At 34.5% G+C, this 12,556-nt stretch overlaps 2 long non-coding RNA genes across 2 annotated transcripts; one reads left to right on the forward strand and one right to left on the reverse strand.

The window, feature by feature from the left end:
* Window positions 1–3,286: 3,286 nt before the first annotated feature.
* On the reverse strand, window positions 3,287–5,703 carry LOC120768319. The gene is made up of 3 exons (XR_005704747.1): window positions 5,549–5,703; window positions 5,393–5,485; window positions 3,287–5,327 (listed from the first exon to the last, which is right to left on the reverse strand). It is a non-coding gene; the product is annotated as an uncharacterized LOC120768319 (long non-coding RNA).
* A 761-nt stretch (window positions 5,704–6,464) lies between these two features.
* Window positions 6,465–6,831, forward strand: LOC120769266. Its single transcript, XR_005704837.1, has 2 exons — window positions 6,465–6,607; window positions 6,669–6,831. It is a non-coding gene; the product is annotated as an uncharacterized LOC120769266 (long non-coding RNA).
* Window positions 6,832–12,556: the final 5,725 nt, after the last annotated feature.

Genomic DNA, 12,556 nt, shown 5'->3' on the forward strand with positions numbered 1-12,556 from the left:
ACCGTAACTTCGAAATATGAATAAACAAAGACAATATCAAACAGAAATGTATGATAAAAGAGAGAAGAAAAATAGAAAGCTTATATAAAACAGTATTGCCAGATCAGACTTAACATTATGAGAAAATAAACTTAAAACTAACGTAAATAATCCTAAACACTTATATCCTTTTATAGATGAAGATGGTATTTTAAGAGTAGGAGGAAGAAATTCTGAAATCTCTTATGACACTAAGCATTCAAACATACGGAAAAATTGTGATTTAGCGAGGTTAGTTACCTAGGAAGCAACCTTACATAGTGGTATTAATTTAAAGCGAACATACTTCAGAAATGAGTACTGTATCATTCGCACAGAACGTTAACTAAGCCAGTATGTGATGAAGTGTGTACGATGCGCTCGATGTAGCCAAGAAGTTATGACAGCAGAATGGGAAATTTACCATCATGTCGAGTTATACTCAGTCTTCTATTTAATAATGCCGGAGTGATAAGCAGGGCCGTTTCCATGCTAATTATGAGCACACCGAAAAGTTTTCTTTGGTAATTCATTTTACAGAAAGAGATGTTGAACTGTAGCTGATGGCAAGTCGACAACTAAAACCGACGAAAAATCACGCAGACTTGGATAAGCAAAGAGAGAGGGAGTGAGAAGTGCAGCGGAAACGAAGAAGCCAGAAAACAAAAAGAATCTTGCAGAGACAAATTATGAAAAATTAAAGAGTACAAGACAAAAGAGGAGGTACCTCCGTAATTATCGAAAGTACAAAAATTGTGGAAGCAGATAAACTTTTCAGAAACGATTTGAAACGAGCGATTGTACCAAATACGGAAAAAGAAGACTTCCGCCCGGTTTCACAGTCCATATTTAAGTTGTGCTTAAGATAAAACTAGAAAATAGTGTTTTACAGTTCATACTTAAGTTATGCTTAAGTACTGAAAATGGGAGACTTAAGCAGTGCTTAAGAAACAGCTGATTTTTGTTTTGAATTTTCAGCGACATCTTTCTTAGTGTTCGAGCAAGTGTCCGTCCGCTTGCACTCGATGACAGCTTTATATTTTTCCACCAGCTCCAATAGGTGCTCCGACTCGCCAGCGGTCAAATTCGGAGTTCTTTTGTTGTTTTCATCTACTATTGTCTGTTATAATTTAAATATTTCAAACCTATTTTTATGAATGACATTTGTAGAACATATGTTGCCTATAACGTTGCCATATATTATAATAAAATTTTATAAAAATTAAGCATTGACTGCAACAATGCTTAGCTAAGATTTTATTTGCGCACACCCTAAGTATAGACTGTGAAGCCGGGCATTCATGTGGCGTTTTATTCTCCGGGAGAGTCCTCATTTTTGAGGCATTAGGGAGGCTGGTTATGGTGTCACAGATACTGCACTCAATCCTCAATCCTGATGAAGAGAATGACAACATGGAAATTAAAGTTCCTGACGGTGGAGGTATAACAGCAGAAGATGGTACTACAATCAAAAAGAAACTTTTCCAAGTGGTGCGTGGGGTAGACGAGATAAACGTAAGTCAACAGCCGCAGCAATACTGGAATCCAACACGTACAACAATAACCCAAGGACGAAATCAAAGGTACACCGACGTCCGATGAGAAAGAAGAAAAACCAACAGGATACCTTTGCAACGAACAAATAGTTACTCATTTTAAATAATAACTTTCTTTCCTTCGGCAATATGTTCAAATATATTAAACATGTACATTAGGGTGTGCCATTTTGAGTCAACCTTTTTTTTTCAACTGAAAAACAGGCTCAAAACTTTCGAAATGTGTAAAAAAAAAGTCACTCAAAAGATGAGCTCTTAATATTAATATTAAGAGGTGCCTCTTTCAAATTTTCTGTTTTCAGCGCCCCAAAGTGTAAGTGTGTGCACCCACACTACACTCTGGAAAAACCAAGGTATGAGTGCCTGCCGCACACACATACACTTTGGTTCCACATTGGATCATTTTACGAGAAAACTCGATTTTCGAGTAGAATCGGAATCGAGTTACAATCCCAACTGGCACCCATCGCGTGCACATACATATAATAACCTCCGCACAATAACCACCACAAAAAAAAAGATTTTTTTTCTATGTAATTTATATGGAAAACAGAAAATTTGAAAGAGGCACCTCTTAATATTATTATTAAGAGCTCATCTTTTGAGTGACTTTTTTTTTACACATTTCAAAAGTTTTGAGCCTGATTTTCAGTTGAAAAAAAAAGGTTGTCTAAAAATGGCACACCCTAATGTGCATGCATACATAATATACACCAGAGATAAAGAGATGTCCAACTCCTCTCTCACTGGAAGTGAGAGAACAATTGCTAAACGTCAAAACCACCTAAACTTTGACAGTTGACTGGATTGGGGAGGTTTTGACGATTAGCAATTGGAAACGAGCGATGGCCAGATTGAAATCTTACCAAAAAAATATGTAAACGGAGCAATTTGTTGCCGCTGTTCAAGATCGCTAATAAAAATTTAAAACAATGAAAAGAAAATGCGAAATTTAAATATATTTCATCAAACGTTTTGTAATTTGATGCATAGTATAATTAATTGTCAATTACAAATGATTAACAACATTTGATAATTGAGAACTAACAGGCTTAATTCACCTTATTAAGTATTGAAAGATCAAAAGTCAGTTGTTTTAATATACCATAAAATCATAAAAAAGGTTTTAAATAGTTTCGTCATATGTATATTAAAAGTCCAATATATAATAATTTGCAATCGTAATAAATGTTGGGTGTTTTAATTTAAAATGCCCAAAAAATTTTATTTTCTTTGATCTGGCCATAATGGAAAATGTTATAAAAAACGCTTATTTTGAGGCACTCTCACACTGGAATAAGTTGGGCATTCCATTATCCCTGATATACACAGTTGACGAACATTGCAAGGTCACCTTTCCAAAAGTCACTTTTGCCGCCTGGGAGAATGATCAAAAGGTGCCAAGGGATGCCACCAGTGTGAACAGATCTAAAAAAGTGTTGCAGCTAAGTCAGCATAAAAATAATGCTAAAAAAAATATTAAAATGCCAAAAAATAATGCTAAATATAAAAACGTTTTTTACATAAAATGATCACTATAAAGCGTTAATTTTTAAAAATTTTGTATTCAATGTTGCCTTAGAAATATATTTCATTAGAATAAAACAATGTCATGTAGTAATTCAACCATGTGAACCATTTATTGAATAAAAAAAATCATAAAGAGTCTTACAAACATAAAAGAAAAAGTGATCATTCAATTCAATATCACATTGGTTTGTACATACATACATATGTATATGTATATTTATATAAAAAAATAACATAAACATTTAAATCGCTATTTAATAGCATTTTAGTACATTTTTAAATATCATTTGTTTACAAATGATACATTTTAATTATAAACTAAATACATTATCCAATGAATATTGTTCCTCAACTTCCGAAGAGTCGGTCGAAATATCATTATCATACATGTTTTTATCACATTTTTGTATGAGATCGTTGGTAATTTTAAAACTTTCGCAACATTTATTTAACCTTTTCAATCCGTATCTAATGTAAAGAAGTGAATTCATAGTGTTCAATATCATTCTATGTCTAATTTTTGTTTTTATAAGGTTCATGCCGCTGAAAACTCTTTCAACTTCTGCGTTACTAAATGGTAAAACAAGAAACTTCATAACAAAAGAACACAATTCCTGGAACGGGTTTTCATTTAAAGCATTTTTATATTCGTATACACTTATCCAGAAATCAATTGTTGAGTTTTTGTTTGCCCATTCATATGTACTTAGCTTTTGCCATTGCTTTTCTAAAATAGTAATTTCGTCCACTGTGAAATCTTCCATTTGTTGTTCAAAATGTTCATGCAATTTAATTTTTTCCGTTTTTAAACTGTTTTCTTTGTTTTGTTTCTTTCTGGCAATCGTTGTCTAAGCTGATATATTAGCTGAGCTATAAACTTTCGGCAAGTAAACGTTATTTAATTTTCTTCTTCAGAATTGATTACATCTTTCTTTGATTTTAAAAATTCTTCAAAGTTGTAATTAAAGTATGGTGTTGGAACAAAAAAATCTTCTGAACGCGAATTGAACGGATCAAAAATGTCAGATTTTAAAACAATTTGATAGGAAAGGTCTTTCAAAAGAACATATAGTTCTGATAGCAACAGAGTAGGGTCAGCATTATTACTTTCAAACATTTTATTTACTTTTTGTACATCTGACAGCAAAGGTTTCAAAAACTTCAGACATAATAAATTTTTGTCAGTATACAATTTTTTTAATATATTGGCTTGATGACACAATTCTACCGTTTCGGCAATTTCAAAATGAGTTTTCAACTCTAGCCATTGACTTTCTATACGATTTACAGCTGATTCAATTGACAACCATCTAGTGTCACAAGCTCTTACCAATTTTAATGGTTGCATGCCATCATTAATCGCAGCGTAAATGCGTTTATAATGTTTGTGTCTTAAAGTTGATTTGGAAAACCATTTGTAAGTTTCTGACACCAAATACTCAATTTCATCAGGTAGCATTTTGGATGCTGAAGACACTGAAAGCTGAATGGAATGACAGATACAGGGAACTGGTATTATGTTTTTATATTTTTCACGTAGTTTTGCTATCACTCCACGGCTAACTCCAGTCATTACTCTGGCATTATCAGTTCCTAAGCCCACCATGTTTTGAATTTTTAGATTAAAATCCTTAATAACTTTAAATATTCCATTGGCTGACGCGTCATCAAGTGCACTTAAGTTTAAAAATGTGTTTACAATTTGTTTGGCAGACTTACTGTAATAACGTATTACTATACCCAAATACTTATCAATAGTTATGTCTGTAAGTTAAGTTGTCACTAATATCTTCAGCCAATAGGTGTTGAAAATGGGGAGCCAAAATTGACTTAATGAGGGCAGTAAACTTTGTTCGACCCAATGTCATGCCAACGGCGACCTTGCTATCAATAAATATATATTTTTGTAAACGGACTAAATGATCGGCTGACCTTATCGTGGTGTGTACCATTACATATAAAGCTTCTAATAATTCTGCTGCTTTTACTTTGGAATTGCTGTTTAGTTGGTGAAAATCGAGTGTTTTTTGATTGTTTTTTGTGAAAGGCGATGCTGTTGCTAAATGCTTAGAAGTTTTTCCATGAGTAAGAAGTGTACTTTGTTTTGGTTTTAAAGTACAATGGCAGTATTTACACTTTACCTCCTGATCATTTAGGTCGACAATCCACTTGCATAGTCTCGGATCATTAAACCAGCTTTTTCTGGGTCTTTGGGTATATTTTCTGCAATATTTACGAGTATATGATTTTTAGTACATTTTTAACACTCGGAATAAGTATTTATTTACTTTTTACTGGTGCTGGGCCGGCACGTGCTTTCTTCGGAGTCACTGCTAACTTCGTCAATATCTAAATCATTTGGGTCACTTCTTTTAAGTTACCTATAAAAATTATTATGATTACTTAAATTTACACATAATTTCATTTTTTAGTTAACTACCAACCTTTCCATTGTCTATGTTAAACAAATTGCTATTTTTTTGTTTTTTTAGAGATGAATGAAAACACAGCTGTTCTATTGAGCTGTGATGCCAGATTTTATTTTTTAATCACTACGCAAATGATTGCCATGGTTATATGTATAAATGTGTAGTCAACTAAAAATTATCAGATTTTGCTTATACAAAAAAGTAATAAAACATTTCAAATTTTTTAAATAGAATAATACTAAAAAATGCTAAACTAATAATCGCAAAAAGCTAAGAAAAATGCTAAATGCTAAATGAAAATTTTGCGGCTAAATACAAAAAAAAACTAAATTTAGCTGCAAAAATGCTAAAATGGTCACACTGGATGCCACTTAATCGGTGCTCATTTAATTCTAAATTTATTCTTATAATATTTTTTAAGAAAACTCATGCAGCCATATATGTTCAAATATATTAAACATATGCACATACCTACATAAATATACATATGAACATATATGCATTTACATACTATATATGCAATATGCATGCGCTCAACAAAGCAAATACAGGTGCAAGCATATTTCCTTAGGTTAAAGGCCTAACTATAATGTGCATAAGCTGCCGTATGTTACTGTCAAAAAATGAACGAAAAGCCTGTCAAATGCATAACGAACGCAGAGTAGACATTTGAATGACTATAATGTGCTTACATGCATAAGAAGAAAGTGTCAATAAGCAATTTGTGTTTTGGTTTTGTTTCGTTTGAATTTTGCAAAAATGAACAGAAAGTTAAAATATTTAAAAACAATAAAAATCCTTACGTCTGTTTTAGACGGAATACGCATATTGACAGAAATTAGTGAAATTACAAAAACAAAGAGTTCGGTCGTGTTCAGTGAGGGAAATAAACAGAAAGAGGAAGAAGGATGGAAGGATGGAAGGAAGAGGATTGACCACGCTGATTTTTTTATATACACGCGAATGACGCCACAAGTATATGGGCTTTTGCTTACTCTTGTTGAGCCCTTTTTAAAAAAAGAATTCGTTGAGGGAGCCTGTGCAACCGGAATGTCGATTAGCTTTGACATTACAGTAAGTTTGTTCATTTTAATATATTTTTATTATGTGTTATTCTTTTTTCTGTTTCTTAAAGATATTTGTCACAAGGAACTTCGTTTCAATCGTTGGCATGGTCATTTCAACTGGGGAAGGAAACGGTTAGGCGCATTATTCTGGAGACAGCTGAAGTCCTTTGGACAAAGTTAGGCGCTGTTTATGTATCTGAGCCTAATGAAGAAGATTTCAAGCAAATTTCTCAAGACTTCTGGGAACTGTGGAATATGCCCAACTGTGTTGGATCTATTGATGGGAAGCATATCGCTATTCGAAGCGGTAGTAAATTTTTCTGCTACAAAAATTTTTTTTCTATTGTATTGTTAGCAGTGTGTGATGCCCGATATCGGTTTACCTATATAGATATTGGTGCATATGGAAGTCAGAGTGATGGTGGTGAGGACTTTTATAATTGTGCATTTGTTTTTTTTTATTAATATTATTGTTTCTCTTTACATGTAAAGGTATTTTTCAAGTGAGTCGAGTGGGAAAGAGGTTATTAGATCATAAACTTCCCATCTCTCCAGCGAAAAACTTTCCAAATACGCAACTAAAAACTCCACACTTCTTCGTTGGTGATGCTGCCTTTCCTTTAGGGGCAAATTTAATGCGCCCATACCCTGGGGGAATGCTACCAAATGAAAAAGAGGTGTTTAATAAAAGGTTATCAAGAGCTCGTCGCACAATTGAAAACTCTTTTGGAATACTACATAGTAGCGCGTTGGCGAGTTTTACTAACAACATTACATTTATTTCCTGAAAATGCAGAAAAAATTGTTTTAGCGTGCGTTGCCTTACATAATTTTACTATGTTTAACAACGTTAATGCATCTTCGTATATTGCAAGCAACTATGCTGATTGACATGACGGTTTATGGCGTAGAGAAGTTGAAAGTAATATCCTATCGATTATGCAATCTTCCAATTTGCATCATTACGGTGGAAGAAGTTCTTTGGAAATTAGAAATAACTTATGCAGTTTTTTTAACACTTTTTAAAACATATTCTAAAATCACATATCTAACATCATTTCGAACTTGTTTATTTCTTTTTTAATAAAACTAAATGGAGTTTAATTAAATTCATTCAATTGTTTTTATTATAAATTAAAAGAAAAATACTTCAGGAACAATTACTCAAAAGAGTTCAGGTACATGCATTTTATGCATCTTTTTATAATAAATATTTTTGTTATTATAAATATAAAATATACTAAAAAATCAGTGCTCCAAGCGTTTGAAAAAATAAGGAAATCATGTTGAATTCTTTTCAATTTCATTTTTACCTATTTTCGCGACGTAAGCGATATAATTCTGATATCATTTTTTCTTGGAAACTGTCTTTGGCCGACACTGGCAGGTCTTGCAGCAGACACAGAACCGTCGTCATAAAGGCCTCATCAGTTTCACTTCTTTCAGCCGGCGCCGCTATCTGCTTTTCTATGTTCTCCATTGTTGCGCCAAGTTTCTGGTAGAGACTTTCAAGGGAGAGACTTTTTTGTTTCTTCGGAGGTGACGATGAAATTTCATTTACACCATCACTCGTAGATGAATCCAAGATAGAGTCTGCATTTGCTTCTGCATTATCACGAGTGCTGCACAATGAAAAAGTTATATTTAAAAACATTAAAATTTATACAAAGTACCTACCGACGCGGTGGGACGGAGTCTTTCAGAAACATCATGGGTTTTAAAAAACGCCATTCCTCCAAGTAGCTAATTCCGCTACCTGATGGAGCTTCTAACCTTTTTATTTCTTTACAGAAGCGCTCCCGGAGTAGCTTCCATCTATGTTTGCATTCTAGATCTTTTAATTGAAACAAACATAAAAAATATATAATACAAAAATATATATTTCTATAACAGTGTTAATACATAGCACTTTTACCGCATAGTTCTGCGATTGCTTTCCACCTTTTTTCTTTATTTACGAGATTGAAATAAAAGGCTTTTTTTTCTCGTACAAACATTTATATTTTTCCACACTCTCTATTAAATTTTGTATAAAACACTCGCCGTCCTCCATATTCAAATATACAATGATTTTATCTGTTGACAAAACACTCTTCTTCCTTTTCGTTTTCAAATTCAAAATGATGTATCAGTTGACAAAAAGCGAAAACAGCTGATTCCGTACGGAAAGTGCGATCAGTTTCGCACTTTGCTTAAGCAAATGACATTTGGAAAAACTTAACGAAACTTGATGTAAAGTACATTATAGTTGCAACATACAATTTGTGTGCATTCGGACAGTTGCTTACGCTGGCTTAAGCTAGCTTATGCACATTATAGTTAGGCCTTAAGATGTATACATATGATAACAAAGGGTGGCGCAAAAGTTATCCTTCTATCAGCAGATGCTATAAATTTTGCAATTGACCTCTAATGTCAGTTCTGTTTTGACATTTGTATAGTAAACACATGCAAATTACACGTAGATAAACAATGGTACGCTACTGCTCCAGAACGTGGGTTATTGGTGACTATTTATTTGATCAATAATCGGTTGGTGACTTTGGCACAACGTGAATTTCGTCACAGATTTCCTGGCCGTCCGACGCCTACTGGTGAAACACTGCGACGTTTAGCCGCTCGCCTCGAAGATACTGGCACAACACGAGATGCTGCCAGGCGTGGCAGACCGCGGAGTAGCCGTTCTGCAGAGAAAATTGCTGCTGTTGCCGAGGATGTCATGGAAGCGCCGTATGGGTATCAGTCGACGGTGTTTACAGCGAATTTTGGTAATAGATTTGAAGATGTTTCCGTACAAAGTCCAGACGGTGCATCAGCTTTTAGCTGCTAAGCTCCAATCGCGTCTAACATACGCTCAGGCCATCCTTAATCACCACCAAGGGGAAGATGATTTTTCATCAAAAATAATCATGAGTGATGAGGTCCATTTCCATCTTAGCGGGTACGTAAGTAAGCAAAATTTACGTTTCTGGGGCACTCAAGATCCGCGTGTAACCCACGAAGAGCCATTACACCCGCTCAAAGTCACTGTATGGTGTGCTGTTTTCGCTGGAGGAGTCATCGGACCTTCGAAGACGTTGCGGGCCTAACGATTACTGTGAGTGGTGAGCACTACAGAGAAATGATCAACGAGTTCTTTTTGCCGCAACTTGATGAATTGGGATTGGAAAACATGTGGTTCCAACAGGACGGTGCAACGGCATACACTGCACGTGCCACAATAAAAAACATCGGAAGGTAATTGTTGCGAAACTTGTTGTCCTACCTTAGTCATATCTACATTTGTGCAGTTAATTATAAATGCCCATGTGAACTTGAAAACAATCCCATACCATGCGGCACAAACAATGTGATATATACATACAAAAATACCCATACATTTAGTTATTTAAGATAATTTCAAAAATTATATTCAGCCCTATTCTGAGAAAATCACGCACCTGATTTGTAAGGTTTGTTGTGAGTTTTATTTTGTGAGGTTATACTTGCTCACCACACGAGGGGAAAAGCACTTTGCTGTCAACTACCTGGTTCACTAAAACAAACAAAAAAAATAAAGAAATGTACAACCAAGAAGCAGCTTAAGATCGCAACGCTTAAAACTCTATTGCCTTTTATGACTCGGCTAATTCCGCTCGTTCGCGGATTGCGTCCCTCGCGTCGGTTGGGCGGGAGGAGCGTAATCGTTGGGTATTATATTAAAAAAAAAGAAAAGTGAGTAATTTTGCAAATCTATTAAATTTGGTGCACATATGAATAATAATTTAATTTATTTTTAGGATTTAAAAATGCGAATGCACAACTCAGGAGCAGCTGCAGCATTACAACGTATTATTTAAACACAAATATATTTAATCGCACATGTATTAAATAAATACATATTTACAAATAAAATGTTGTCCGAATTACTTAAACATATATATGTATGTATATGACTTTTTATTCATACTAAGAAGGAAGAAAAATGTACAAAGACAAAGAGTTACATATTTATTGTAATTTACAAATACTTGTAGCTATAATAGATAACACCTCAGCATACGGAAAACTCACAAATAAAAAAAACCTCTCAATAGTGAGGGCGGTAATTTTTGTGAGGGTATGAGTGTCATAACAGACGCAATTACAGCGTCGGAAGAGAAATATATGCAAAACGTATTAAACATATTCCTTATGTGACAGTTGTCATGTATGGCAATGCTATGCTTTGTATGGTCTTAAGTGAAAGGAAAACTACCCGCCAGTTCGGCTCACCGGTAAAATAGTAGTGAGTTCACTACCTATCGGTAACCACCACTGGTTACCCACTATAATACCGTCAATGCAATTCACTCATAAATTTAACACGACGATGTCATTGGCGGTAACTATACTTATTAGGCCGGGTCGATTTGTATGGGTGGAAAAAAACCAACAAAGCGGCTAGCAAAAACGAAAACTACAGAAAATTCTAAGAAAGTTTTGCCAAGAAATCATGGGTCTAAAATTAATTCCCAGTTCGCGCAGAGCGACTTTAGATTTTGAGGTCATACTTATTAAATTGTACTTTATGCAGCATACAGATATTCCCATATTTTTTTTTTTAAATTCTAAAATTGTGGAAAATACTGTGCATCGAAAATAAAATTTTATTATTGTAATTAAGTTTTCAAAAATTTAATGTTTTTGTGGTGCAAGTTAAGGACATTGGTTTTTTTGCTGATGACTGGGAATCTTTTCTAGTTTTAGTTTTTTTAGGTTCTAAAGTCTTTTTTGGATTCCATACGTGGTGTTGCATTACGACTTTCTATAGTTACGACCATGATATGGTGTCTATTCTTTGCAATAGCGCGTCGGGAAACTGTTGTCAGAAGCTGTACACAACGCTCAGTTGCTTGGGTATGACATGGAATCCTAGGGTCAGGAAGCGGCGGATCATCAGACTCAATAAACTGCAACAAGTGTTCGTAAAGAATGTTTGCTGAAAATGTAGGCTCAGACAAAACACTGTCATCATCTAGGTCAACCAGATCAAAGTAATCTGAGCATTTACAATTTATTGCGTGCCTTTTATCATAAACGCTTAGATTAGTCGGATCACAAACTTTATCACGATAATGTAATATCTTTTTTATGGCTCTTGCGCGAACATCTTTTCTCTTATCATAAAGCATTGCCAGTAAGATATTTTCAGGATGAGCGAAGTATGAAATATTTTGGATTACAGTGTTAACAATTTCTCGCAGCGTTGGTGATAAATATCGCATGGACTGTGTAAATTTAAAAAACAAGAGACTGCTGTATACAACTGAGTTGTAGAACTAAATGTTAAAGTACATCGGTACGTAAACTTTCAGTATGTAAGTTGCCAAAGTTTTTTAATTCGCTGATGGTGAACTAGTTGTCATGTATAAACGTAAGAGTTTGCTTGCCTTTGTTATCCATCGAGAGTGCACAATTTGTCCCGGTTTCATACTGGCTAAATTTTCGCCAAAATATACATGTTAGGCTCTTCAAAATAATTGTTTGCTTACCGCCATCTGCTCGCATGTTTCGATTTGCTTTGTTATTATCCCACTAGCTGTGCGCGGTCCGCTTGTAGTGAACTTTTCTAATGCGGAGAACAAGTGACGAAGTGGAAGTTCATTAAAGTGTAATAAACAAACCAACCAGTGCAATGATCTATTCAACATGACTTCGAATTTCCTTAAAATTCCATTTTCAGAACCTGTGTTTGTTGCTCCTCCATCACAGCAAAGTCCAATCAGTCTCTCAAGCGACATATTTTTTTCTATAAGGAATTCGCACAATTGCCTCTGTTTTGTTTTAGAGTCCTCGGCGTCGACTTTTAGGCAACCCAACAATCTGCTCTCAGGCTCTTTAAGAACTACTAAATGTGATTATTTTACCATTCTCGGATGACAATTTTCATTTTCTTCTTCGCTCGTCAGAGAGTTGTTTTTCTGCCATCAAAGGA

This window comes from Bactrocera tryoni, chromosome 2, assembly GCF_016617805.1.
Source record: "Bactrocera tryoni isolate S06 chromosome 2, CSIRO_BtryS06_freeze2, whole genome shotgun sequence".
Classification (NCBI taxonomy): Eukaryota; Metazoa; Arthropoda; class Insecta; order Diptera; family Tephritidae; genus Bactrocera; species Bactrocera tryoni.